This window comes from Phascolarctos cinereus, unplaced genomic scaffold (assembly GCF_003287225.1).
Source record: "Phascolarctos cinereus isolate Bilbo 61053 unplaced genomic scaffold, phaCin_HiC Scaffold_7;HRSCAF=346, whole genome shotgun sequence".
Lineage (NCBI taxonomy): Eukaryota > Metazoa > Chordata > Mammalia > Diprotodontia > Phascolarctidae > Phascolarctos > Phascolarctos cinereus.
The window spans coordinates 75,252,227-75,280,217 of record NW_027556180.1 but is presented as its reverse complement, the minus strand read 5'-3'; the positions used below and the strand labels follow the sequence as shown (position 1 = coordinate 75,280,217).

The following is a 27,991-nucleotide window of genomic DNA, read 5'->3' as shown; positions in this document are numbered from 1 at the left end:
GCCCAGGCTCACCATTCTTAATAACTTCATTTGATTCTTATATGTTGTGATCTCAGAGCCCTGTTGTTCCCTTCTGAAAACTTCTTGGCTAATGAATTTTGTGCTAAAGAGAAGGTGCAGACCTGCATTGGGAGTGAGAATTTCCACATTTGCATCTTCCTAATACTAATGAAATCACATGTCCAGTCTCCCTCATAGTGTTTATTTTTCCATTTTTAGTTTTATTGAAGTGTTTTATTTTTACATTTCAAAGATTTATAGATTATTTTCAATTTGTGAGATCTCTTGAAACAAAGTAAAACAATTAAGAAAAAAATGTGCCACGGCTTCATCTGAAAGTGCATGCATCATTACATATCTGTAACATCTCTATCACTTAAAAAAATAACAAAAAACTATTTTCTCTTCACCCCACCCCCAATTTCATCCTATTGGGGAAAAAAAAGGGAAAAAAAACCATGTTTTTAATAAAGTACGCACAGTCAAGGAAAACAAAGCCCCTCAGTGGCAGCATACAAAAATATCTATGTCTTAATCTGCATCTTAAATCCATTATGTCTCAATAATTAGTAACTGTGATCATGAATGGTCTTGGTATTGATAACAGTTCTTACATCTTTCAAAGAAAGTTATTTTTTACAATGTTGCTGTTACTGTTAAAATTGTTCTAGTAATGCTCATTTCAATTTTCATCAGTTTATATAATTTCTCAAAATAATTTTTATTTTATTTTATTTTATTTATTTTTTATTTTTTTAATTCCCCTAGTCTGTCCTCTCTTCTATTCCCCCCCCTCTTTTAGCCCCTTCCCCTTCTATTTCCCTGTAGGGCAGGATAGACTTCTGTACCCCATTTCCTGTATTTCTTATTTCCCAGTAGCATGTGAAAACATTTTTTTAAACATATGTTTTTAAACTTTAGGTTTCAGATTTTCTCTCTTCCTCCCTCCCCACCCACCCTCACTGAAAAGGCAAGCAACTCCATATAGGTTGTACATGTGCAGTTATGCAAAATGCTTCCATAGTAGACATGTGAAAAAACTAACTCTATTTCTCTTAATTCTATCCTGCCCTCCCATTTATTCTATTCTTTCTTTTGACCCTGTCCCTCCTCAGAAGTATTTACTTCTGATTATGCCCTTTCCCAATCTGCACTTCTCTCTATCATCCCCCTCCTCTCTTGTCCCCTTCTCCCCCTATTTTCTTGTAGGGTAAGACAGATTTCATACCCAGTTAAATGTGTATGTTATTCCCTCCTTAAGCCAAATCCTATGAGAATAAGATTCACTCATTTCCTCTTACCTTCCCATTTCCCCTCCACTGTAAGAGTCTTTTCTTTTCTGTTTTTTTAAATGAGATAATTTACCTCATTCTACCTCTCCCTTTCTTCTTCTCCGAGTATAATCCTCCCTCATCCCTTAATTTTATTCTCCAAATAAGACCCCTTAATCTTCAACTCACCCTGTTCCCTCTATCTATCTATCTACATATATATACATACATATAATTTTTTTCCTCCAACTACCCTAATACTGACAAAGGTCTCATGAGTTATAAATATTATCTTTCCATGCAGGAATGTAAACAGTTCAATCTTAATAAGTCTTTTATGATTTCTCTTTCCTGTTTACCTCTTCATGTTCCACTTTATGTTGTATTTGAAAAAAATATGGAACACTTCATGAACTTGCGTGTCATCCTTGTGCAGTGGCCACGCTAATCTTCTCTGTATCATTCCAGTTTTAGTATATGTGCTGCCGAAGCGAGCACTCAAAACAATTTTAAAAAAAATATTGTTATAGCATAAATTATTCTTTTGATTCTGATTATTTCACTCTGCATTCATTTAAGCCTTTCCATGTCTTTTTGAAACCATATATTTCCTCACATCTTGTAGCACAATAGAAGTCTATCACATTCCTGTGTTATGGCATATCATATTCTTGACTTATTTTGAGATTGTATTCTGATAAGAATTGAGTCTTTTTCCAGATAAGCTGCTGAATCATACTTGCTCCCTTCTTATACTGGTGGAGTTGATATTTTACAACCAATTTTTACACTTTACAGCTCTCCTGTTAAATTTCTAATTCACGTATTTGACCTGGCCAGGTATTCTAGCATATTGGAGATCTTTGTCAAGCTATCAGTTTATCAAATTTTTAGATTAAAAAATGCCAGATTTCTTAGGATGCAACCTCTTTTATTAAAACATAAGCTCATTCAGGACAGAGACTATTTTTGCTTTTGTCTTTGCATCCCAGGCATTCAGCAAAGTACCTGGCACATAATATACAAAATAAATTTTTATAGGTTGGTTGATTGAATGAGGAAAAGATAATAACACTTTCACAGGATCAAAGATCTAGAGTGGTAAGAAACATTAAAAGCCATCTAGTCCAACAGCCTGGTTTTATAAATGAGGAAACTGAAGCACAAAAAGGTGAATTAACTCATCTACTATGACACAGGTAGAGTCTGAACTGAGGTTTTCTAATTTCACAGCCAGTACTCTCTTAATGATATTATGCTGTCTCCTCCCCCACAGATAATGTATAGATAATAAAACAATAGAAATCAGTACCTGTCATTACATACATAAAATAAATACTTCATTATTGGAGTAGCTACTGAACAAGTAAAATTAACTGACCATTTTCATGACAGATTTTTTTAAAGAGGCAAAGTTATCATTAAATTAACACTGCCACGTTCATGATGTGGTGAATATATAAACAACTCCCTAATATCTTGCACATACTGGATTATTTAACCCAGAGCTTCTTATCTGTTTTTGTGTCAAAGATCTATTTGGCAGTCTGGAGAGGCTTATGGATACCTCAGAGTCATGTTTTTTAAATAGTAAAGGAAATGCTAAACTTCAGTTAGAGGTTAATGAAAACAGATGCATTTTTTCCCCCAGTCAAGTACATGGATTATTGAAATCTATCCATAGACCTCTTGGTCATTTCATGGACCCCAAGTTCTAAGAACTCCTGATCTGATGCAATACTTTATCATAAATGCCTATTAATTAATTGAAAAATCTTCATATGACAGTGCTAATGACAAAAGAAGGGAAATTTACACTTAGATTAAGTCATGGTAGTGGAAGGATGCTCTGGAGTTATGCTATATAAGGAAATCTTTTGTTTTAAAACCTCTCCTCTCATGTACATAAATAATCCTCTGAAATTTAAAATTTTGAGGGAATTTTTTGGGGCACTTGTAGGTTAACTTTTCCATGATCAGAGAGCTAGTATGTTTCAGAGATGAGATCTGAATGTAGTTCTTTCTAAGAATAAGCCTCACAATGCTATCCACTAGGTTGTGCTCACTCTCTTATCCTTAGGTAAAAGTTGATGAACGATATTTGTTCAAATCTAGGGACTATCAAAATCAAATCACAGAACAACATTTGGCCCTTACTCAATTAGGACACGTGGATTTTTTTACTTAACCATTTTCAGGACTGAAATTCAGGACTGCTGTGTTAGATCCTACATCTGTTTAAAAGAAGACATCCTCAGTGCATGTAATTTACAAGAGTAATTTCATTTAATTAATGAAGATTAAAAAAAGAACGCATGAAACAGCAAACCCAAATAAACTGAATAAAGACATCTCTTAAAGGGAACTTACTTCGCAAAAAACAGTTCATACTCTACCATCCTGATAAGGGAGTAGACAGGATTTTGATTGTGTTCCTTCTGACTCACCCAAGATAAGATGGTTCATGACTTTAATTAAGTCTTCCATTTTTCACTTACTCTTCTGATGTTCATATTGGTTATTTCATATATAGAAATCATTTGTCACATCACTCCTTATCTCTTCTACTCTTTTTAATGAACTTAATTATTGCTACTAGATACATTAAACTTGAAAGTATAATTTATATGCATGTCCTTATATTAAAAACTCATTTCAATGTTATTCTAATGTTCTACACCAATCTTGATGTCAAGGGCATTCAGTTAGTGATAATCATAAGCAGTAAGAAATACTTTAATGTCTTTTATTCTTTTTAATATATAAAGATAATGACAAAAACCACTGCTTCTGGCACAAGCAATAGGAGCATTAACAAATTTTGTAATGACATGTAAAATGGTGTCATGAATGACATCTTCAGTCAATGACTTGGCTTCAAGAGCCTAGGACTAGAACAAATAAAATTATAATAACTAATACAGTGCCTTAAGATTTATATATCTTATCCCCCCATACACACAAGTATATAATTTTACTCATCATTTCATTTTATGACAATCCTGAGATGTAAATGCTATAGATATTATCTCTATTTTTACATATTTGTAAACCAAGGCTCAAAGGGCTTGAGGGACTTGTTCAAGGTCATACAGCTAGTAAGTGCCTGAAGTCTTCCTGACTCCAAGGTCAGTGCCCTACATGCTACACTTTCAGTAAAGAAGCAATGAAAGGAAATATTAGAAAACTAAGGCTGTAAGGGAGAAGGAACATCATAAAAGCCAGTGCTAAAAGCTACCTAGTATCCACCTAGTTCTGTATCTCCTGTTCTCCTACCCACCCTGCTCTTAACCAAGGCAAAAACTGATTTAAATGAAACCTTGTTGATTTGTCACTTTTTTTCCCTTTCATTCTGATGCTATTTTGAATTTAGGTAGCATCTTTTCTTTGAAAAATTTGACTCACAGTTTTCAGCATCTGAAACTTGCTAAATATCCACAGGATGATTGACACAAAAATTGATCCTTTTATACATTGGTTTATCATTTTTTTCACAGAATATTTGTGTAAGAATGTTAAAAGAACACATAAATCTGAAGCAGGTTCACTGATAAGGAAAGAGAAAGAGAAAAGATCACAAGAGCTGATAATAACAATTATTTCTAAATGATCTATAACCTCTGTAAGGTGTGGAAGTAATGGGAAATTCCCCAGTTAGGTAAGAGGTCAAAGTTCTAATTGTCATGAATGTGAATTTCTTAGAGCCAGAAAGACACCCTTATGGCTCTCAAGTATTTAGGGGCGTGGCCACGGTTACTGGGACATGACTAAAGGACAAGTATTTACATATATACATTTTATTTCAGATATTTACAAACCATATCAAGCAACCTGGTATCTACCAGAAGCCCTGAATTCAAATCCTACCTCAATAACTCTGTGACCTGGACAAGTCACAATCTTTTTCAGTTTCAATTTCTTCTCCTGTAAAATGAGGCTAAATGAGCACATACTTCACAGGGTTATTGTGAAGACCAAAAGAAATGACACATGGGAAGTGCTTTGTCAAACTAAAAGTTCAATATAAATGCTAGTTTTTGTTATCATTTAAAACTACCTGAAGTCATTGGAAGTGACAAGGAAAGTTTATAGATGAACAGAAAAAAAAATATTTCTAGGGCAACAAAAAATTCATCTCTCAGAAAGTATTTATGCACTCTCATTAAACAGAATAACTACACACACACAAACACACACAGAGTACAACGTGTGTATGGGAAATACTACCTTTCATCTTAACACAAGTACTCAGATTTTGCAGCCCCTGGTCGGCAAATAGTTAATGAAAGTCTTTAAATAATTCACAAAATCTGTTAGTAGAAAATATATATATATATATGTATATATCTTTCATTTTGTGGCAAGCTTACATTGAATTCTGTATAAATTAAAATTCAAGGGTTAGGCAAAACAAGTACTACAGAATCATAACACAGAATTGATTTTAATTTAAAAAATCACAGCATACCTAAAGTGAGTATTTTATGGTTGTTCTAAAGCATTTCAGTGATTTGTAAATGCAAACTGTGCAATTAAAACATGAAGTGTTACTAAAGTAGTAACATTAAGTAATGTACTTGGGGATATTGGTGATACTAAAGCAGAGCGACAGAGTTTTAAAATGTGAGGCATTTTGCATGTCTAAAATACTTGCTATTTAAAATATGATGGCTACATTAAGATGAGTCCTTTGCTGGTTCATTGGATAACTTTGGAAACAGAAATCTACATGTGCTTGGAAATAAAATTCTTATAATAATTCATTATGTCTGCTTTTCAAAGGAACCAGCCAATAATTATGTCTGATAAATTAACTGCAAATATTAATCAATTGAATAACTATTTATGAACTCCGTATCATCTAGAATAAGCTGTCCTCTGTGTGCAAAGAACTATATCACAAATAAGCAATGAGGAATAAGAAAGGTCATCTGCACTAATAAAGGGGAGTGGGAGAAGGAAATCTGTGAATACTTTGTTTTCAATATTCCAAGAGGTTTGTGATTGCTGGATTGTGAGAGATGATATCAGAGAGATTTCTGTAAGCAACCATTACATAAATAGTTAACTTTTAAAAATGTTTGCCACAGACAACCTCTGAGGCTTTGTACTGTAATCTCTACTACTAGGGCAGAGTGAGGCTTGTGAATCACTTGAGTTTAGGAGTTTTGAATTGCAGAAAGGCTAAATCCAGCACAAATACATTAAGCCCTTGGCACAAACCCCAAATTGGTGGTGGAAGGTGGGTGGTAGTAGGAGGGACACCTGGCTCCCTAAGGAAGGGTGATCTAGCCCTGGTCAAAAACAGAGCAAATCAAAGCTCCCCTGAGGATCAGCACTACAATTGGGGTCATGAGTGACCACAGCAATTCCAGACTGGGTCAGATAAAAAGACCTAGTCCCCAAATAAAAACAAAAAGACATTTCCATACAAACAATTCAAACTAGAATGTAAGGAAACCTTAAAATAATTCATGTTTACAAAAGCATTTGATGGCTTACAAAACACTCTCCTTAACAACTTAGAGGTCCCATGTAGATATTATCCCAAAGTTATAGATGTAGAAACTAAATGATTTGCTCACAATCACACAGGTGGAGTCTAACCCAGGTTTTCTGATTCAAATGACAGCAACCCCTCTCCTACTGACTATATAGAAAAGCACCACCTTTGACGTTTCAAATAAAACAAAATAAAGCAACAATAAACAACTTTGTTCCCAAGCTCACTCCAAAACACTTGAGTGTTTACTGAGTACCTATAATTCTCTTTGTTAGGTGCTATAGAGGGTACAAAACAAAGACAAGGCCTAATTACAGGCCCACAGAGAAACTGTGATGTAGCTGGGGGAAAGTAAGGCCTTTTTCTTTCACAAGTTTCCTCTCCATGTGCTTATTAACTTTCAAAATATGTTTTCTGTAATGTAGATATCAGAATTCACTTAAAAACACACTATTTTAAAGAGTTCCATTTCCTAAAATAATAATAGTAGCAGTAACAGCAACAATAATAAGTAATAATAAATAAAGCATCAAGGCTTAGTATTATAGTGAACTACATAGCTATTGTCTGTAAAAAACCTATGGAACACTGAGAGTTGCTCATAGAGGTTATTGCTAAAAGAAGGCTCTTTTGAAAATGTGTAATGTACTTAAAAATTAATTAATTTGGGAAAAGGAAGAAAACAGAGAAAATACCTTCCTGGATGACATGATCTGACATTCAGCTCAACTGAGTCAACTTCAGATTTGAGGTCTACTGGGATTGTTTTTTTTATCAGTTGCATTAAAATAATATAATGTGCAAGTAGGAAGCTTCAAGTCTACTTGATTTCATTTTTTCATAGCCAAGGAAACTGAGAGCTACAAATTTGAAATGGTTAGTCCATGTTGTCATAGCTATTTTAATTGGTTACCAATCTGAGAGCTCTTTCCTGATAAAGAATTTCTAATTTCTAAATTTTTTTTATAAATTAAAAATTTCTTTAGCCTTTTCACCCTGGACTTTAACACTGGAAATAAAATAATGTAAATGGTGTTCTGAACTACTTTTTCTTTAATATAGCTAGGCAATTTCGTAGAAAGTTAAAAAAAAAGTCTGCATTGTGACAGGAGAGATGGCGTACTAGATACTCCTTTTTCCATTAATTTTACAGTAATTGCAAGAGTAAAAGCCATGTCCAGAGTGCATGTTTCAACTGCCTCAGGGAGGATCCAATTACAAACTGATGTGTTTGCAACACATGTAGTTTGCATTTTTAATTTGGAAACACCTCCTAGAGAATACAATCCTTTGCTTTTGTTAAATTCACTATGGATTGCAGCTGAGTTAGCTACTCCTGAAATGCATATAATTGTTTCTTGAAACTTTTGTAAATCAAATATAAAAGGAGAGGGGTGGATACAGATAGGAACATGTATATGCAGATATCCACAGATATCTACTGACTGCATTGGTGCAAGGTGCCATGCTAGATAACGTAGAATAGAGCGCTATCTAGAGAGATATCCTTATAATACAGCCCCAGCCCTCTAGAAGCTTACAATTTAGTAATGGTTTAATACATATAAACAATACAATAAAAAGAAACTGTGTAGTTCATAGTCAATAATTTTCCATCCAACACAATAAATGTCTGTGTAAATCAGAGGAAACAATTTGAACTGCTTTGTCAATTTTAACTTGCTCTTGTGAGTGTATGAGACACCTTTTGACTATGTGGAGAAAAATAACTTAGGCTACAGGTATTCTTAACCTGGGGTCCATGGATTTTATTTACACACACACACACACACACACACACACACACACACACACACACACACACACAGACGAAAGAGAGACAGAGAGAAATGTATTTCACTATAATTTCTTTTGTTTAGTCAAATGTATTGCATTTTATGCATTTAAACACATTATTCTGAGAAGGGATCCACAGATATCACTAGACCAGGGGTAGGGAACCTACAGCCTTGAGGCCACATGCCGAAGTTTCCCTACCCCTGCACTAGACTATCAAAGGTATCATTACACCATTGTGTCAAAATAAGGTTAAGAACCCTTAAATTTGAAGAACAGATTTTGAGGAATTTCTTTTTTACTTCTTCCTATATTTTATGTCTTAGGATCACAAATTAAGAAGTTGAAGGGAACTCAGATTGTTTAGTGTGCTCTACCATTTTACTTTAGATGAAATTCAGGCCCAGAGAGATTAATTTGACTTTTCTAAGGTCTCACAGGTGACTAGCTGAAGCAGCATTCAAATTCAGATCCTCTAACTCCAAATGCATAATTCTGAATATAAGTATTACAATTCAATTAAATATGTAGCCCAAATGCTTTAACATTTAACATTATCAAGCGCACACATATTTAAAAGTACATAAATGTGCCTACCTATTTTCATATCTGAGGAAGACACAAATAGAAGTAAATCTACAAGACTCAGAAAAACTAGCATTGTTCTCTAAGTACCAAAATAAAACAAGATTAAAGTCTTGTCCTTTTCGTGGAATCCACTGGCCATTTTGCACATATTTCATTGTGACATAAAGCTTTGATTTGAATGTACAGATTACACACCAGATATGTAACGTCATACTATAAGGATGAAGAAGAGGAGGTGGATAAACTACATGAATAAAGTTGCCTTTTGAAATGAGAGGGGTAAGAAGAATAAGGCACTAGTTCCAGGAAGAATTGAGAAAATGAAATCTTGTTATCTATATAGTTCTAAAACAACTTGTTTTTTAAGCAACACATACTGAAATTTTCAAATTAAACAAAAAATTGATTGGCAATGCTGATATACTTTAATTAGCTTACAAATGATAGGTATAATGAGAAGAGGCTGCCTGGAGATATCAGAAGAAAATCAGAAAGAATTGATTAAGCAACTCTTGGAGGAACAATATTTAAAATTTCTAATTATTTCATTAACTTTACTAGTATTAATCACAATAACAATTATAATAATGTGATGTGTTTTCCCTTTCAAAGCACTCTACAAATATTCATTAATATCCACAACACATGCAAACAACAGAGTGATATAAACAAGCCAGTTGGGTTAAGGAGCTTTGGAGGATTTGAACAAATAGGATTTGAAGGAATTAAGTGAGGAAACCACAGAGCATGTCAATTTCAAATCCAGCATGAGAACCGAAAGGATGGTTGCCTGTCCTGTGTTCATTTCACAGAGCAGGCCACACCCTTCAATTACATCATTTAAAAAATGTAAGGAACCATTTAATGATATCTATAGAATAATTTTTGATATAAATTTGCATCCTAGTTTTCTCTGTCAATGATGCAAATAATCAATGAATCAAATAAGAGCTGTCCATAATTTAACCAATGGGAACCGGACAAAGTTTTGACTCTCAATAGCTAGGGAATTCTATAACAAACTACCAGCATGTCAAATTTCTACTTAACCACTAAGTGACTAAATATGGAATTGCAGACTCTGAATCCAAAATTCATCTCCCTGTGTTGTTCACAAACAAATACTATTCATTTAAGTTTGAGAGAGAAAGAGAGAGAGAAAAAGAGAGAGAGAGAGAGAGAGAGAGAGAGAGAGAGAGAGAGAGAGAGAGAGAGAGAGAGAGAGAGAGAGAGAGAGAAAATGAGAACCTACTTTTACATGCTTCAAGTAGAAATGAAATACTGGCAATAACAAATTATTTTTGAAAAAATACATATTTTCAAGTGTGTAGTTTTAATAAATAGCCATTATAAGATGTAGGGGGAAAAAGAACTGCTCAGCCCCTTATGATCTCCAAATGTGATTTATCGATTATCTTCAACTTCCACAACTTTCTCTCCACTCACACTATAACCAGTGCATAGATGGCACTCACTGCCTCTCACCTGGACCACTGAAATAGTTTCCTAATTGGTCTCTTGGCATTCAGCCTCTCCTTTTTCTAATCCACCCTGCATGTGGCTGCCAAATTGATTTTCCTAAAGCACAGGTCTGGCTATATCACCCCCTCAAAAAGCTCTAGTGATTCTCTGTTGGCTCTAGGATAAAATACAAATTCCTTTCTTTGACATCTAAATCCCTTCACAATCTGCCTCTAGCACATCTTTTCCAGTCTGATTAAACATTACTTTCCTTAATGCATTCTTTGTTCAAGCCCAACTGGTATACCTGCTGTTCTCTGAATAAGATATTATACCTCTTGCCTCCACACTTTTAGCTAGGTTGTCCCTAATGCTGGACCATTCTTTCTGCTCCTCCCTGCTTTGTGGAACTCATTATTCAGTTATGTCCAACTCTTTGTGACCCCACTGGGGGTCTTCTTGGCAAAGATACTGGAGTGGTTTCCCATTTCCTTCTCCAGCTCATTTTACAGCTGAGGAAACTGAGGTACACAGAGTTAAGTGACTTACCCAGGTTCACATAGGTAGTAAGTGCCTGAGGTAAGATTTGAACTCACAAAGATTTGTCTTCTAGTACCACTCTATCCATTGTGCCACCTAGGTGCCCTATCTTCCTTTAGATCTCAGGTCAAGTGCCACTCCCTTAAAGGGCCTTACCTGATATCCCCTGTTGTTAGTTTCACATACACACCCTCAATTTCATGTGTCAGGCAAGTCAAGCCATTACATCTCTTCATACCCCGATGAAGACCACCCAGGACCCTGAAACCAAGAAACCTAGAACAATAACACCACCATTCCAAAGACCACTGACCCTACTTCCAGTCTAGTTCTGGTAGCTATCAATGAGGGAACTGAAACTTGTAGAGGTGTGACCTGGAAACTGTTTCTGCAGCTGCTCCAGTCCCTACTTCCCAAGCAACCAGAGACACTGACTATAAAGAAAAGGCATTTCTTACCAAAAAAGTCTCTGTTACTGCAAAATAGTTCAAAATCAGAAAAGGTTATTGTTTTATCCATGGAAATGACACTGAAGAAAAGGGATTGCCATCTGCTTTTCCACTGTATCCTAAAGACCAAGGTTTCCTTCTATTTGACTGGAAGCTGAACCCCGCTATGTGTTTTCTTCTCCCTACTAGAATGTGAACTCCTTGACTGTCTCGCTTTTCTCTTTGTATTCTGAATACTTAGCATTCTACTTTGCACACAGTAAGCACTTAACATTTTTTTAATCATCAATTCATACATAAACATTCCAAATGCAATAGTAAATGTAGGATCTTATATTTATACTTATCTATACACATTAAGAAGCAAGGCTCTTTGATGCAAAAAAAAAATTGTAGACTGGTTGTTGTCCTTCATTCCGGAAGAGGAATAAAATGACATCACTATGTTGGAGTCAAGTTACAGTGTGTCTTGTGTTTCTTTTGAGCTACTTCCATTCTGCTTTGCTCACAGAGCACAGCACCTTCTCCGATGTGGGCACGCCATGCTGAATGGTCCGGCACCAGTGTCTCCCATGTCACACAATCAAATTAAAAAGTTCTTAAGAGATATTTTTAGGGTGTCCTTGTATCACTTCTTCTGACCACCATACGAATGCTTGCTCTCTGTGAGCTCTCTATAAGATAGTCTTTTTGGCAAGCGTACGTTTTGCATTCAAACAACACAGCCAGAACATTAGACTAGTAAAAATTTGCCACACATTATCACTGGTCCATAAACCCACAATTAGGAAAAGTGTATAATAAATACAAAAATCTCTTTATGAAATTTGTACTGTAGAGAAATACATATGTATCTCATTGACTAATAACTTGGAATAACAGTAAAAGCCAAAATATGTTGATAAAAGTTTCATAGATTCTTAAGCCTTTTAATTACCATCTTGTGTAACAGTAGTCTTCAAGAAGACCTGGGTTCAAGTCCCACTACAAGACCCTCACTAGCTGTAATGAATGGATAAAAACAATCTCAATATCAATTTACTCAAATGGAGAATAGGGAAGGATAAAAGCTAATCCCCAATGTGATATGAGACAAAGTTAATGTATGTATAACACTTTACAAAGCTTAGAACACCATAAAATGTCACTATTGTTGTTGTGGGGTGGTGGTGGTGGTGGTGGTGGTGGTGGTGGTGGTGGTGGTGGTTGTGATGATGCATGATGATGAATGCTTTTTCTATGTAAATAATTGTTTGGAAATGTGACTATAGAATATCTCCCAAAATGTTTCAAAGGCAGGGCAGGGGGAGTCAGAGTTGATGACTTCATCACTACAGTTACTATTTTCAATTTTTTTCCCTAAAAATGCATCAATTCAATGACATTTTTTGAGCATTAACTATGTGTAGGCACTGAGTAGTGTGCCTTAATGGAGAATCATATAAAAACTGTGAAAATGACAAGCATCTTCATCACTCCCAATGTAAATGAGTTCCAAAAAAAATGCTTTTAACCTAAAACTATGTTGGTTGTCACCACCATGAAGACATAGCCTCTTTCATTTTAATCAAGCTACTTTGTACTGGACTTTTATTTAATGTACATGGCATGAGCCCCTAGAAAACACAGTGAAATCCAAACTGGCCTATTTATTTTTTACCCCTTAAAAACTGCCTAAATTTAGTTCTTTAAAAATAAAACAAAATCTGCAAAATTATTTTAGTTAACATACTTGAAAGGTATCTTTGAAATTTATTCATTATATTAAGAATTTTTCAGAGCTAGAAACTGAGATACATATTAAGAATAGGCAGAAGTATTTTTATGTTATAAATATGTTACCAGAAGTATTGATAATGAATGCCCATTCTTAGAATATTATATTTCTATTTTCAGTGAAGATTAAACACACACACCAAAACTAGGCATGTGGCATTTCTTACAAATATACAGACGTGTAGTCCCAGGCACATATAGAAGGCTTTGTGGCCCAATAGAATGAGCACTGGTATTGGACTCAGACCACTTCAGTTTAAATCCTGCCTTCCTCAGTTATTATCTATGTGACATAGATAACTTATTGAACCTCCTTAGGTCTCTGTTTTATCATCTTTAAAATGAAGTGCTGGACCAGATGGCCTCTGGGTACCTCACATTCATTCTACATTCCTATGATCTTCCCCAGATACGATAAACAAAGTCAACAAATTTCTGAACAATCTATTAGTATAGTTTTACAAGAGTAGCAATGAAAACTCCTATTAAACTATAGACGTATTATAAAAGTGCCTTGTTAAAATCCAGGGGCTATGAAGGAGAGGGAGTATGGCAGAATTGCTAACTTGCTGGAACTCAGGCGCATCTTAGATACTTGAGAGGTCTGTGGATGTTCAGAAAGTCACAATCTTTCTCAGGCTCAGTTTCCTCATTTTTAAGCCAGAAAAATAACAACACCTATCACATAGGGTTGTTATGAGACTTGATTGAGTGCTTAGCATATGTTGAAGCTATATAAAAGTGAGTTATTATTATGAATTAATACGATTTCTTCAACTGAGAATGCATGTAATGCTGTCACAGGCTTAGGCAGTGTGCCTCAATACATTCATCTGGAAGACCGGTGAGCCAAAGGGCTTTAGTCTACCACCATTCCCCCATTACCTCCCAAAGACTTAGGAAATATTATCTTTCATAGAAGACTATCAGCTTAACTTAGCCTCTTAGAGAAATCACTTTGGTCTAAAAAGACATAATATTGTTAAGGCAAAAAACAGTTATTATTAGACTATAAATCTAAACATACAGTGTCTTAAAGAAATAACCAATACAAAAAAGAAATCCACAGAATTGGACATATCTAGGAATTTGATAATTTAAGTAATATTTTAAAATGGTCAAACATTTTAAATAGCATTTTTTTAAAACTAAACTCTCAGCTGAATGTAAATGAGGGCCTAATTATCAAATAGGGAGATTTATTCAAGATTAACTCTTTGGGTTTTATTACATGAAATTCTTTATTTTATGAGGAGGAGGAGGAGAAGAAGAAAGTTATTAGATAGCAATAGTATCTAATCAAATTGAGATCACTTACCCACATCACCTAGATGGCTAGGCATAGTGGATAGACTTCTGGGATGGAGTTAAGAAGACTTGAGTTCAAATTTCACCTTAGACATCTGATTGATTTTTTACCCTGGGTAAGTCACTAAACTGCTGTCAGGCTAATTTTCCTCAGCTAGAAAATGGGGATCATAATAGCTCCTACCCTGCAGAATTGTTGTGTATATCAAATGAGACAGTATTTGTAATGTACTTAGCATAGTGCATGGTACAGAACAAACATTTAATAAATGCTTGGTCCCTTTCCTTCCCTTCATCTATATTGCATTCCTAACTGAATTACCATTTGAAAAACCAATGATACAATAAATAAATATAATTCCTTTTTTTGACATACTACTAGGAGTATGAAAATAGCGTTTATGCAATTCACACATATGTACAGGGACAAATATAGTGAAGAACACAGGCCTAAAACCAGAAGACCTGGATTCTGCTCCTGAATCTAGCACTAGTTATCTGTGGTGCCCTTGGATAAGTAATAACCCCTCTGGGACAACATTTCTTCATTTGGAAATTGCGTACTAGAGTGTGTCTAAAGTCAATCCAGCTCTAAAATGTTCTGTTATTACTAGTAGAATATATCACCATGCAGTACGTAACTTACACATGTATGCACAAATATAGGTTCTGTGGCTCTAGAAAACAAGTTTCAAGCAGCCTGAACAGCTAACAGAAATCAGGTCAGGAAGCTCACTCCAACAGCCCAATCCATAAAATGCGACAGGTAAAATAATTTCCCACATAATTTACCTCTAAACAACAAGAAAATGAACAGACCGTAAATTATTTTAATTTTATACTTATCTTGTGTGTAAGAAAAAAGAAAAACTCGAGCACATTTCCAGACTAACAGTCTGAATACTATAACGATAGGAGTCTTTGTTAATCTAGTACTTGGATTCCAAATTGATTCTAAAACACTTAAGCAGTTCAGTTGCTGGTATTCATTCTCTAGAATCATTGAACCTCACATAATAGTATCATCACCCCAAATCCAACAGCTTCTAAAACCACTGCACTAAGATTATATGACAGCTCAATTAAAATTTCTCTTCTATCACATCTAATCACATTGCTAGTGTTACTTTGGACATTCCTAGTGTAACTTTGGGGGTCGAATAATTAATTAATTATCTGACCAGACTACTCTAACGACAAAAAAAATACTAATAGGTTGGCTTCGAAAATTACAATTGGGGGCAGCTAGGTGGCATAGTGGATAGAGCACCAGCCCTGGAGTCACGAGGACCTGAGTTCAAATCCAGCTTCAGACACTTGACACTTACTAGCTGTGTGACTCTGGGCAAGTCACTTAACCCCATTGCCTAACCATAAAAACCGCCCCCCAAAAAACAAGAAAATTACAATTGACTCCTAGAAAAAAACACATGAAATATGAAACTTTAGAGGAATCCCTTTCCATTCACATATTTATTTTATCTTTTGAAATACAAAAGGAAGGATGGGTGAAATTCTAACTTGTTATCTTATTTACACAGCAAGGGCTTCAGGTAAACTGAAACTCAATTGCCTATTGCATAACTTTCAAAAATTATCTATAATTTTATCCTTTATCTATAAAGGTCATCTTTGTAAAGTTTACTTCTTCCTTAATTGGCTGAATGTAGGTTAATAATTGAAACCTCCAAATCCAGTAAGATAGCAGATCTTGTCAATTCTATTTGGACAATATCTGTTGCAGGCATTCCTATTATAAATAATTATAAATTATAATATATATAAAATATATAAATTATAAATTATAAATAATTATAAATATATTTATAAATATACATGTAGATATATAGATACATACATATCCATCTTTTCCTTTTTGGCAGTGATTAATTTATTTTCCAATTGTTTTTCAATTAATAAGTATCTGATCTCTCTTTTACCACCCTGCAATAAAAAGGAAAACTCACACAATAAATACACAGTTGAACAAAACACATTCCCACATTGACCATGTACAAAAATACACATTTCATTCTTCCTGTCTAGCTCATCACCAATCAGGAGATGGGAAGCATTCTAAATTATTGGTCCTCTGGAAGAATGCTGAGTTCATAAATTTTTCAAAATTATTCATTTTTATAATGTTGTTATACTATGCATTGTTCTTTGGCTCTACTCACTTTACTCTGCTTCAGTTCAAAATGTGTTCAAGTCCCTTGTACTGCCTTCCTTGCTTGCACAGACATCTACTTGTACCCCCCAACTGTATGAGATGTCACCTCATTTCTCACAACCCCATTTTCTCCTCCCTTTACTTTCTCCTTTTAAGATAATCAGAACAAACAAAAGTCACTTCTAATCCCTTCAGCTAACTTGACTCCCACTGTGACCCCTCCTGACATCAGTTCTTAGGTGATACTTGCATCATCTCTCTCTTATGGAATGCAGACACTTCATCCTTATAAAATCATTTCCTGATTAGTCACTTGCATTTACATTAGTATGTTTCTCTGTACTCCTGTGTTTGTATTTATAAGTTACTACTGAAGGCTTTCATAAGAAATGATTGATAGTCTTTTTTTTTGATAATTAATTAATTTATTTTTGTTTTCAACATTCACTTCCATAAGATTTTGAGTTTTAAATTTTTCCCCCTCTAACTTTTCCCCCTTCCCCCCAAGATGGCATACAATTTGATATAGGCTCTACATATACATTCATGTTAAGCATATTTTCAATTAGTCATGATGTAAAGAACAATTAGAGCTAATGGGAGGATCCATGGGAATGAAGTAATAAAACAAAACAACAACAGAAAAGGAGAAATATTAGTATGCTTCCATCTGCATTCAGACTCCATAGTTCTTTCTCTAGGTGTGGATAGTAATTTCCATCGTGAGTCTTGTGGAGTTGTCATAGATTCTTGCATTGCTGTGAAGAACCAAGTCTATCAAACTCAGTCATCCCATAAAGTGGCTGTTACTGTGTACAATACTCTCCTGGTTCTGCTCATTTCACTCTGCACCAGTTCATGTAAGTCTTTCATGTTTTTGGGTTTGTTTTTTTTTTTGAAGTCTGCCTGCTCATCATTTCTTATAGCCCAATAGTATTCTATTACATTCATATCCCACAACTTGTTCAGCCATTCCCCAATTGATGGGCATCCCCTCAATTTCCAATTCTTTGCCACCACAAAAAGAACTGCTATGAATACTTTTGTACACGTGGGTCCTTTTCCTGTTTTTATGATTTCTTTGGGATACAGCCCTAGAAGTGCTATTGCTGGGTCAAGGAGTATGCACAATTTTATAGCCTTCTGGGCATGGTTCCAAATTGCCTCCAGAATGGCTGGATCATTTCACAACTCCACCAACAATGCATTAGTGTTCTAAGTTTCCCACATCTTCTCCAACATTTATCATTGTCCTGTTTTGTCATATTAGCCAATCTGATAGGTGTGATGGGGTACCTCAGAGTCATTTGGATTTGCATTTCTCTAATCAATAGTGATTTAGAACATTTTTTCATATGACTATAGATAGTTTTAGTTTCTTCCTCTGAAAACTGCCTGTTCATATCCTTTGACCATTTATCATTTGGGGAATGATTTGTATTCTTATAAACTTGACTCAGTTCTCCACCTCTATTTCTTTAAGTCCATTTTTCCTCCTCTTGCATTATACTCTATTTTTCCTATAAAATACTTTTCGTTGTAAGCCAATATCTTCCATCTTTTGGAATGTGGTATTCTATTCTCCATTTCGGTGACAGCTGCTAAATCTTGTGTGATTTTGACTCTGGTTACTTTATTACTTTAATTATTTCTTTCTAAAACCTGGAAAGACTTGTATGGTCTGATGCTGAGTGAAGTGAGCAGAAGCAAGAGTATGTTGTACACAATAACAGCCATGTTGTGCAATGACTAATAGTGATAAACTTAACCTTTCCCAGTAATACAAGGGTCTAAGACATCTCCAAAGACCTCATGATGGAAAACGCTATGCACAGCCAAAGAAAGAACTGTGGAATTTGAATGTAAATTGAAGCATACTATTTGCTATTTTTTTTCTCTTCTGTTGAGTTTTGTTTTCTCTTTCTGGTGGTTCCTTCCATTGGTTCTAATTCTTACTTACAACATCACTAATGTGAAAATATATTTAATAGGAATGCATATGTATAGCCTATATCAGCGTGTGTGCCGTTTTGGAGAAGGTGCTAGGGAGGAAGGGGAAGAAAAATTTTAAACTCAAAAGCAAAGGGAAGTGATTGTTGATAAATCAAAATAAATTAATAAAAAATCAAACTATTAATAACCATAAAAATTATTTCTTTCTAGAATCTTGAAATATCTTTTCTTTGACCTGGTGCTGCCATCCTTGTGGGCCAGATGAAGAGCTATAAGCTAACCAGTCATACATTTTGGTATATTTGGAAGTAATTAAACAAATGGACAAAAGACAAATCTTGTGCACTCCTCATGAGACGTATCCCTGAGTTGACATCAGCCCAGTGAGGACTGCTCTTTGGGTATTGGTCACCATTTCTAAAAAATCAATAATTTACATAAAGGTACCATTGTTGAATTTAAATGACAAGAATCTTGGAACATCAATTATTATTAAAATCACTGGAAGATAGAATCAAGGTCCAAAAATATCTTGATAGGGTAGAACAATGGGCCCATTTAAATGAGCTAAAATTTAATCAGAATAAATATAAAATTATATGTTTGGGTTAGAAAAAACAATTTTACTAATATAGCATGGGGGAGGTGTGGTAAAAGAAGATTATTCCTAAGCAGAAATCCAATGATCAAATTAGACCTATGCCTTCTTTCTCTTTGTTGATGATTTTGAAATATGTTCCTATACTTCACTGGCTGTCAGATCGTCTGTCTTCACTGTGGTTGGGAGTTGCACTGGAGTCTTCATTGGCAAACAGCAAACACAAGACAGGAGTAGCAAAACTCAATCTTACCTATGTTCCAGTTTTGAATTTCGTGCATCATATCACAGTGTGTAAGTCTTGCTAAATTTTTGTTTAGGACTTTTTTATGACATGTAAGTAGAAATCTGTAAACTGATCAATGAATCACAATAAAATACTATTGATCTCTATATCATCATTATTAGAAGCAATTTGCTATCAGCTTCTCTGTGGAGGTAATTAACTCCTTTGACTTAAACACATTCAGCACATTTATAATGCAAAGAATGAAGATAACATGGGAGCTGGTGCTATCAGCTTCCCACTGTATTTGATTATAAAAAAAAAAGTCTGTTACTCTAATTAACTCCTGATGATGCATAAGAACAGAAACCCTGAGTATCCAATTTCAGTTCCTTCAAAAGTAACTCATGGATAAGAACCCTTAATTTTCCTCCTGCAGTGAAGTTTAGCAGTTCAGTTGTATATCAAGTGTCCTTATTTTAAAAATCTCAATTTTTGAGAGTGGAAGACTATAATATAAGAAGATATTTGCTTCATTGAGAAGGATCAAGGAATATGGCTGAATGCCATGCTATTGGCATATATTTACTATATTACAAAATATTCCAAGAAAAAAAAGTATAGGAAAATTCATCTGTTCTTCTGAGCTCTTTTTTTTTCTTATTAGAACTACATTCAATTAAAACAAATAATTAAAATGAATGAAGTGTAAGTCATTAAATAATTGTTCATTTTTTGTTTTCAAACTTTTTATGAAATAGATATTTAATTTCTTCTTATTATTCATTAGTGATGACAAGATGAGATGCCAAATGGCATTTGGTCAGGGTGCAGTATTTTATAAGCCAAACCGTTTCCATCTTGTAAGAGAAATTGGACTTCATCCAAGTCAGGAATTTAGCTGTATTCTTACAGTACTTAGGCCAACAGTAAAGTGCTTACTATAAGATTCTTAGTATTAGAAGAAAAAAAAGTCTGTGAATATTAGTTTATTTGAATAAATTTTCATTATTATCGTCAGTTGCTACTGTAGTAAGACTGAATAAAATAGGCAGAAATTGATTTATCCTGTTACTAGGATTCAATGCTTTTGGCCTTCATTTTCTAGCCAAAGCTTCAAGTAAAGAAATGCTTCTACTTTCAGTATCATTAGGGAGATTATGGAACCTGAGGTCTCAGAGGGCTTTGGACTGCTCCTTTTGTTACTCTTACCTAGGCATTTTTTCAATCAATGATCAGGCTCAGTTTCCACATATAGCTGTGGTCCCTTTGTTTTACTGCACTGGAATGTTTCTATTTTGCCTTAAATGAACAATGTTCTGCTTGTCAACATAGATACTTTATTAGGAGAAACCCCAAATGATAAATATTATTTTACAATGCCCGAGGCCCTCTGTCCATGCACACTTTATACACTGCTCCTCATATGTGAGTTATAGAACTGAGGTATGATCCTAGGCTCACAATCAGCAATATCAATCTGATATAACAAAAAATCCTTAATATCCTATTTCATCACCAAAGGGACAGTTAAAGGGCATAGGACCATGCTTCACAAATGGCATATCTAGAACATACAATTTATTTTTTTTTACAGACTTCTAGGTTGACTTAAATATCAGAACAGCTTTTCACCATGTCTTGATTGTCTGACTGTTAACCTTGAACCAACCCAGGCTTGTTTAGAATGTATTACATAAAAGCTGAGAAAAGTAATACATTGCATTATTAACACAGAGACACAGTAAAACCTTCATTTACTATCAATGTAGCAGTAATCTGGCATATACATTACCCTTTAGAAATTGAAACATTGCTCTGTCTATTTGAATTGCTAATGTGAGGTGGAGACAGGCAGAGAAAATTCCTAAATAATAGGAAGCTCTTAAATATGGGTTTTCAGTTTCTTATTGTGAAATCTTGGCATTAATTGTGTGATTCCCTGTGCCAAAGTCTACTTTAAAGTTGGATGCTTCCTTACTATGAAAAAATGCGTGAAACTGTGTTGAACAATCTGGAACACACTTAATAGTTTCTAAATTTCTAATCTGCTCAAATTGTTTTAGAAAGTTCATGATAACTGTGGGAAATAGAGGCCTCAAGGCACAGAAAGCAATTGCCTCAACTGGTGGTGACAGTTGTACTATATTCTGTCCTTGTCAGTCTGGAAAACTAGGTGGCATATTGGATGGAGTGTTGGAGAAAACTAGATTAAATTCCTGACTCTTGACACTTGGTAGTTGTGTGACCATGGGAAAGTCATTTAATATCTCTTTTCTCATCTGGATAATGATACCAGTTTTGTCTATTTTAAAGGGCTCTTGTGAGTCTCAAATGAAATAATATAGAAAGCACTTTCCAAACTTTGAAATGGTATAGAAATGTCAATCATTTTGTCTCTCCCTATCTAAAACATGGTCTCTTTGACACCAGGGGATATCTTGTTTTTACATTTATATCCACAGTGCTAAACATCATGCTTAGCACAGCATACTTTAGAAACGTTTTTTTTCATTTATTTGAAGTTAGATTCTCGTTGACACATTTCAGGGAGGACAGACACACAACTAGAGAGGCTCCAAAAGAAAGAGACCATGACAGAGAAAGGCCTCAAGATCAGGCCACATGAGGAATAGCTGGAGGGAGTGAGAATGTTTACTTAAGAAAAGAGAAGCCTTGGGTGGTATACAATAACTATGTTCAGGTTTCTGAAGGCCTCTTATGTAGAAAAGGGGTCCAAGTTTTTTACTTGGCCTTGAAGGGTAGAACTAAAGGACTTTGGGTGGAGCTGAAGAGAGGCAGATTATACTTTTACATAAACAAAGAGTTCCAAACAATTGATAAAAAGAAAAACCTGCTGCCTGGGGAGGTAGAAAGTTCATCTTAACTAGAGGTCTTTAAATAAGATATACATAACCACTTCTAATTCTGATATTCTTTAATCCTCTAATGATAAAATTATGTGATCCATAATGGACAATTGCATGTATTCACTAACAAAATAATGAATTCATGGGGGAGAATCCTCCTGGCCTTACCTTGCTTTGGAGATTTTAAACTTTCTCTATGACAGATCGGGACTATAGTAGTCAAAGGGATACTCTGGTAATATCCAGAGAAACTAGCTTGTTTTGTTTTCCAAAGGATAACAAAAACTTTATATGAAGCCAAGAGATGTCATGTCTCAATCTTCACTCACTTGAAGTACAACCTTGGAACAGACCTAAATCTCTCCCAAGTCTGCTAATGCATTAGATTTACCCTCTGTAAGGAACTATGGGGACAAGAACACATGATGTCATGATAGGCAGGCTTGAATTCATTATAATTGCATTGCTTGAGGGATCTCTTAAGAGATATCAAATTGATCAACCTCAAACTGATAATATTGTAGATCCGTATGAATATTTGTATGTATACATATGTAGTAAATTTAATCCTTATATAATTGTCTACAAGGTTTGAACCAAAACTTTAATGTACAGACAATATAGTCCATGTTTTCTTGGCCAGAAATATGGCATTAAACAAATGACAATATTTATTAAGCAAGTTCTACTTTCCTCCACAGAAGGACTCTTTGGCTTTTCTCTCAATTCCATCAGCAAAATCTGTTGCTCTCTATTTCAATTAGAAAACTGTGCCAGCAGGATTGTATCCAAATGGCTTATAATGATCCCAATTTCACATCTGTAAATAGAAATGCTATTTCCTTAATAGTCATACACTCTCCTGAAGTATATGGAAACAGATTTACAGTTAGGGAGTAAGATTCCCCAAAAAGATAAATAGATACTTTAACATGAAATCACTGGCTGAAGAGAAGGGAGAAGACATGAAATCATGAAATGATTTCCTTTAGTTTCTACACCCATTAACTTTCAAGAGTGATAAGACTTTGTGGATCAACATCAATTTACTGCTCAGAAGGCCTTGTGAACAGGCTAGAAAGTACTCAGGCATCACCTAATTTTAGAGATCTTTACGTCAATTGGGAAATACAATCATAATCACCAGATGTTATAGAATACTAGCTTCTGCTCCAGAATACCATAACTCTCAGTATTTATAAAGTGATTTTCTCATAATAGACACGTAAAGAATGATTCTTCAAATTAAAAAAAAATTAAGTAGAGGAACTTATGGGCTTTCTCAAGACCCAGAACTTTTTCTAACATCAATAAAAGCAACTTGTGACATTAAAGGAAAGATTATCAAGTCATTTCCCCCATTTATTTCCCTTTTCTGTTTCCCAATTCTTTTAGAAATAAAATTGTAAACAACAAACAAAAAAGGTATATTTCAGAAAGAAGACATTAGTATAGCAAGATAAATGCTTTGATGTCAACAACAGGCATTTAATGAATGCCTTTTTATTGTCCAGGTGTTGTGGTTCATGGTGCATTGTGGCAGGACCATCTCAAAAGATTCAGTCAGACCACTTCTAATCCAAGTAAAGGCATTTATTGGGAATGACACCTCCAATGGGCTGGGTTCCAAGAGGAACCAGCAACTTAGTAAGAAAAGATAGACAATTTTATAGTGTAATGATTGTGAATATACAACAGAAATTATGAATATTAAAAAGGCAGGAGGGGTTTGTCAAGTGATTGGTAATAGTGGAGGGGTCCCAGCCTCAGCGAAACTGCACATGTGGCTGCCCACAACGTATATAGAAAAAATCTAATAGGGGAACATCTATATGTGATAATGACATTATAATAAACCTTTCTACATTACAAGTTTACTCTAGGTTAGTTCTTTACTATTACTGTTCAGGTACTATATTAAGGGAAACCCATTCTGTAGTTCAGTGGTCAAACGTCCTGGTCGTGCTGCTTTCTGATTGGCTATCTATTGTGGTCCTGTCAGGTCAAGACGGATAGTTAGGAATTATGGTCCTGTCTTGGGTTATTTGGATGATGTGGTTGTGGCTGAGTACATAGACACACCTTTTAAACATGAGAACTGGATCTGGGGGCAGAGGCTAGCTAGAGGCAGTGGCTGTATTGAGCCTGTGGTGTGGTTAAAGCCAGACTGTGTGGTCAGATCAGGGCATGCCTTTTATTCAGTGAGGTCCATAAGGAATTTAGAATATTATGGCTAGGGGCAGCTTTATTAGGATTCCATCATAGGCACTGACTGCTAAGGTACTGTGGATATAGAAAAGGGGAGTTCTTGAGGAAATTAGAGTCTAATGGGAGACATAACTGTTCACATAGTATACAAACCATCTATATCTATATATACACACATATATAATGTGTGTATATACACACACACACAAATATATACACATGCGTGTATGTATATACAATACATGTTAAATTGAGAAAAACCTACAAAGGCAAGACACTAGTGTTAAGAGGAATCTAGAAAGGCTCCTTGGAGAAATTGGGATTTTAGTTGGAAAAGCAGGTAAGACAAGAGGCAGTGATAAGAAGGGAGAGAACTCAGGCATGAAAGACAGTCAGTGAAAATACACGGAGTTGGGAGATGGAGTGTCTTGAAAATGGAGAACTCTTATCCTGATCTGATTATTATTTTAAAATGCAGGAAGAAAACTGAGCATCAGCTAAATTGTAAATGGGGGAGAATAATTTTTATGGTCTTAGTCAATTGTTGTCACATTAGAGGTCTAACTTTGACATTCCTGCTTAGATGATGAAGAGGAAAAGTAATAAGAACAAGGTTGAAACATCTTTTGGTTTCTCGTTCTTCCAAAATCATCACTTATTAGTTGTATGACTTTGAACAAGTTATATTTACCTCTCTGTTGCTTCTGCATTCTCATGTGGGCAAATGGGGATGACAATACCTGGACTACCTAAACTTATTAAACTGTTGTGAGAAATGCAATTTGGAAACCTTGATATGCCACAGGAATCTTAGCAATTATTGTCAGTGTCTTTGGTAAATAGAAGGGTTAAAAGATTGGACTCTAACCTAGGAATCTGCATGTAGTCAAAAGAGCCATCTTTACCATCAGTGAACCAAACACTGGAATGTACTACATAGGTGAAACAGGGGAACATGAGGGAAATACAGGGTGTCCCAAAAGTCTTAGTGCATCTTTAGCTTAAAATTACACTGAGAGTTTTGGGACACCGTCTACCAAAAGTCCTAAGCTCACAGAATTCATATTCTAACTGAGGGGAGACAAAATAGGTAAAACAGAAAACAGTGAATTCCTTTTTAACCTTTTTCTTTTCTCTTTTGTTACTTTTATTATTAATAAGCACTTACTATGTGCCAGGATATGTGCTAAACGCTGATGATGAAAAAGAAAAGCAACTTGCACAGTTTCTTCCCCCAAGAGTCATCTGGTGGCAGCAGATAGAATGATTGGCCTGTGTCAGGAAGATCTGAATTCAGATCTAGCTTCAGACACTTACTAGCTGTGTGAACCTGGAAAAGTTACTTAACCTTTATTTGCCTCAGTTTCCTCAACTATAAAATGGGGATAATAATAATATCTACTTCCCAGAATTTTTGTGAAGACCAAATGAAAAAGTACTTATAAAGTGCTTATCATAATGCCTGGAACAGAGTAGGTGCTATATAAATGTTTATTTCCTTCCCTTCCCCTTTTTACCCACAACCCAAGGGGATAAATTACAATGACTGAGATAACACACAAATGACAATGAAAATACAAGACACAGAGGAAGGTATCCTCAGAGGGAAGGGATTAGTAACAAGGAGGGAAAGGCCTCTGGTAGTTGGTAAGATTTGTATTGAATCATGAAGGAAACCAGGTAAGCCCAGAGGAGATAAGAAAAGGGAAAATATTCAAAGTGCAAAAGGATATTCAGTGAAGAGGTATTTCAATAAAAGTCTCATATTCTAATTATAGCAGGGAAGATTTTCTGGTTCCACATAGAAATCCCTTGCATTTGCAGCAACAAGTATCCAAAAGTTTCCACTAATGTATTTGCCACATTCTTGTCAGAGCTGACAATTCTAAAACGAGTAGTTAGTTATATTTATCATTTTTATGGAGCTGAAACCCAACATACTTCTGGCTCACTAAAATCTATCCTTGGGAATAACAGCAAAGTGCAGGGAATTTACGTAAAATACAGAGGCTCCGTTGATCTTAATTATAAAACTACCAGCAAAAAAGACCAGTTCCCTTGGCTATTCTCTTACCAGGAAACTAATGAAAAAGGGAAATTTATGTCCAATCATAAATCCCAAATGTTTCATTTTCATTTTTCCCAAGTTTATTTTCTCACCTAGCTAAGCAGCATTTCATTCTATTATTAGCCACTGGCCCAATATTAGCTGACCAGCATCCATCAAACTCTTCAACTCAATGAGCTTGGGGACTCCCAAGGAATTCTGTGTATGTAGACTTTTGCTTACAGCTTCTAATTATTTTCTAACAGATAATGGGAACATTTAAGTTCAGAGAGGTTAGATTAAACTTGTAAGTAGATCAAAATCCTGGATAAAAATTGTAGATCCCAGGATCACTGCTGGAAACTAGCTTTTTTTTTTTTTTCTGAAGAGATGAAGAACTCTTGCTGACTGCTTGTTTTAATGTGTCAGACTAGTCTAATTCTTCTACCACCACAGAGGTGTTCATTCAGATTTCTAATCATACTTTGCCTGGCTCTTTGTTGTTATAAGTGACAGAGTGCCTCCTTACAATGATGAGAGCACTTCACCGTCCAGTGAACACAGGGGTATTTAGGAGACACAGGCAGCATCTAACATAGCTATGAAGATAATCCTATAACCTGAATATCAGTGCAAATTAAACTTAGCTTTTCATGGAGGGCCTACAATGCTATGAACAATTATTAAAAAAAACCAAAACAATGCAGTGAAATAAAACACTGGTTTTAAGAAACAAACAAGGATTAAATCTTACTTCGGTGATTTACATTGGTGCCCCTAGGACAGGTCACTGAATATCATTGAGATCTAAAATGGGCTTGCTAATGCTTACATCACTTATGTATGGGTTTCCCTTGAGGATCCAACAAGATGATTCACATAAAGACATTTTTTAATCATTAAGTGTGACATAAGCATGAGTTGTTTCTGGTAAGAATAATAGAGTCCATGAGAGGAACTGTGATACAGCGAATAACAGAGAACAGGCGTAATTTCCTGGAAGTGTTGAAGATAGTATTATCAGGGCCAGAATATCTATGTGAACTTGGGCAAGTCATTTAACATCTCGCTCCCAAGGGCAATACTCTAAAAATAGTTTTGCAAAGCAGTTCCTTTTCTACATTGTTTCTTTACCAGGAATTCCATGTATTAGATCAAATAACAATACCATCATAAAGTCTCTGGCAGCTGGGTGTTCTAGTGGACAGAGTGTCAGGTCTGAA

At 35.1% G+C, this 27,991-nt stretch overlaps 1 protein-coding gene and 1 non-coding gene across 2 annotated transcripts in view; both read right to left on the bottom strand.

Moving 5' to 3' along the window:
• The window catches only part of ERBB4 (erb-b2 receptor tyrosine kinase 4), a 1,374,278-nt gene that overhangs the window by 224,902 nt on the left and 1,121,385 nt on the right, over positions 1-27,991 (bottom strand).
• LOC144454909 (U6 spliceosomal RNA) lies at positions 1,663-1,769 on the bottom strand. Its single transcript, XR_013483457.1, has one exon. It is a non-coding gene; the product is annotated as a U6 spliceosomal RNA (small nuclear RNA).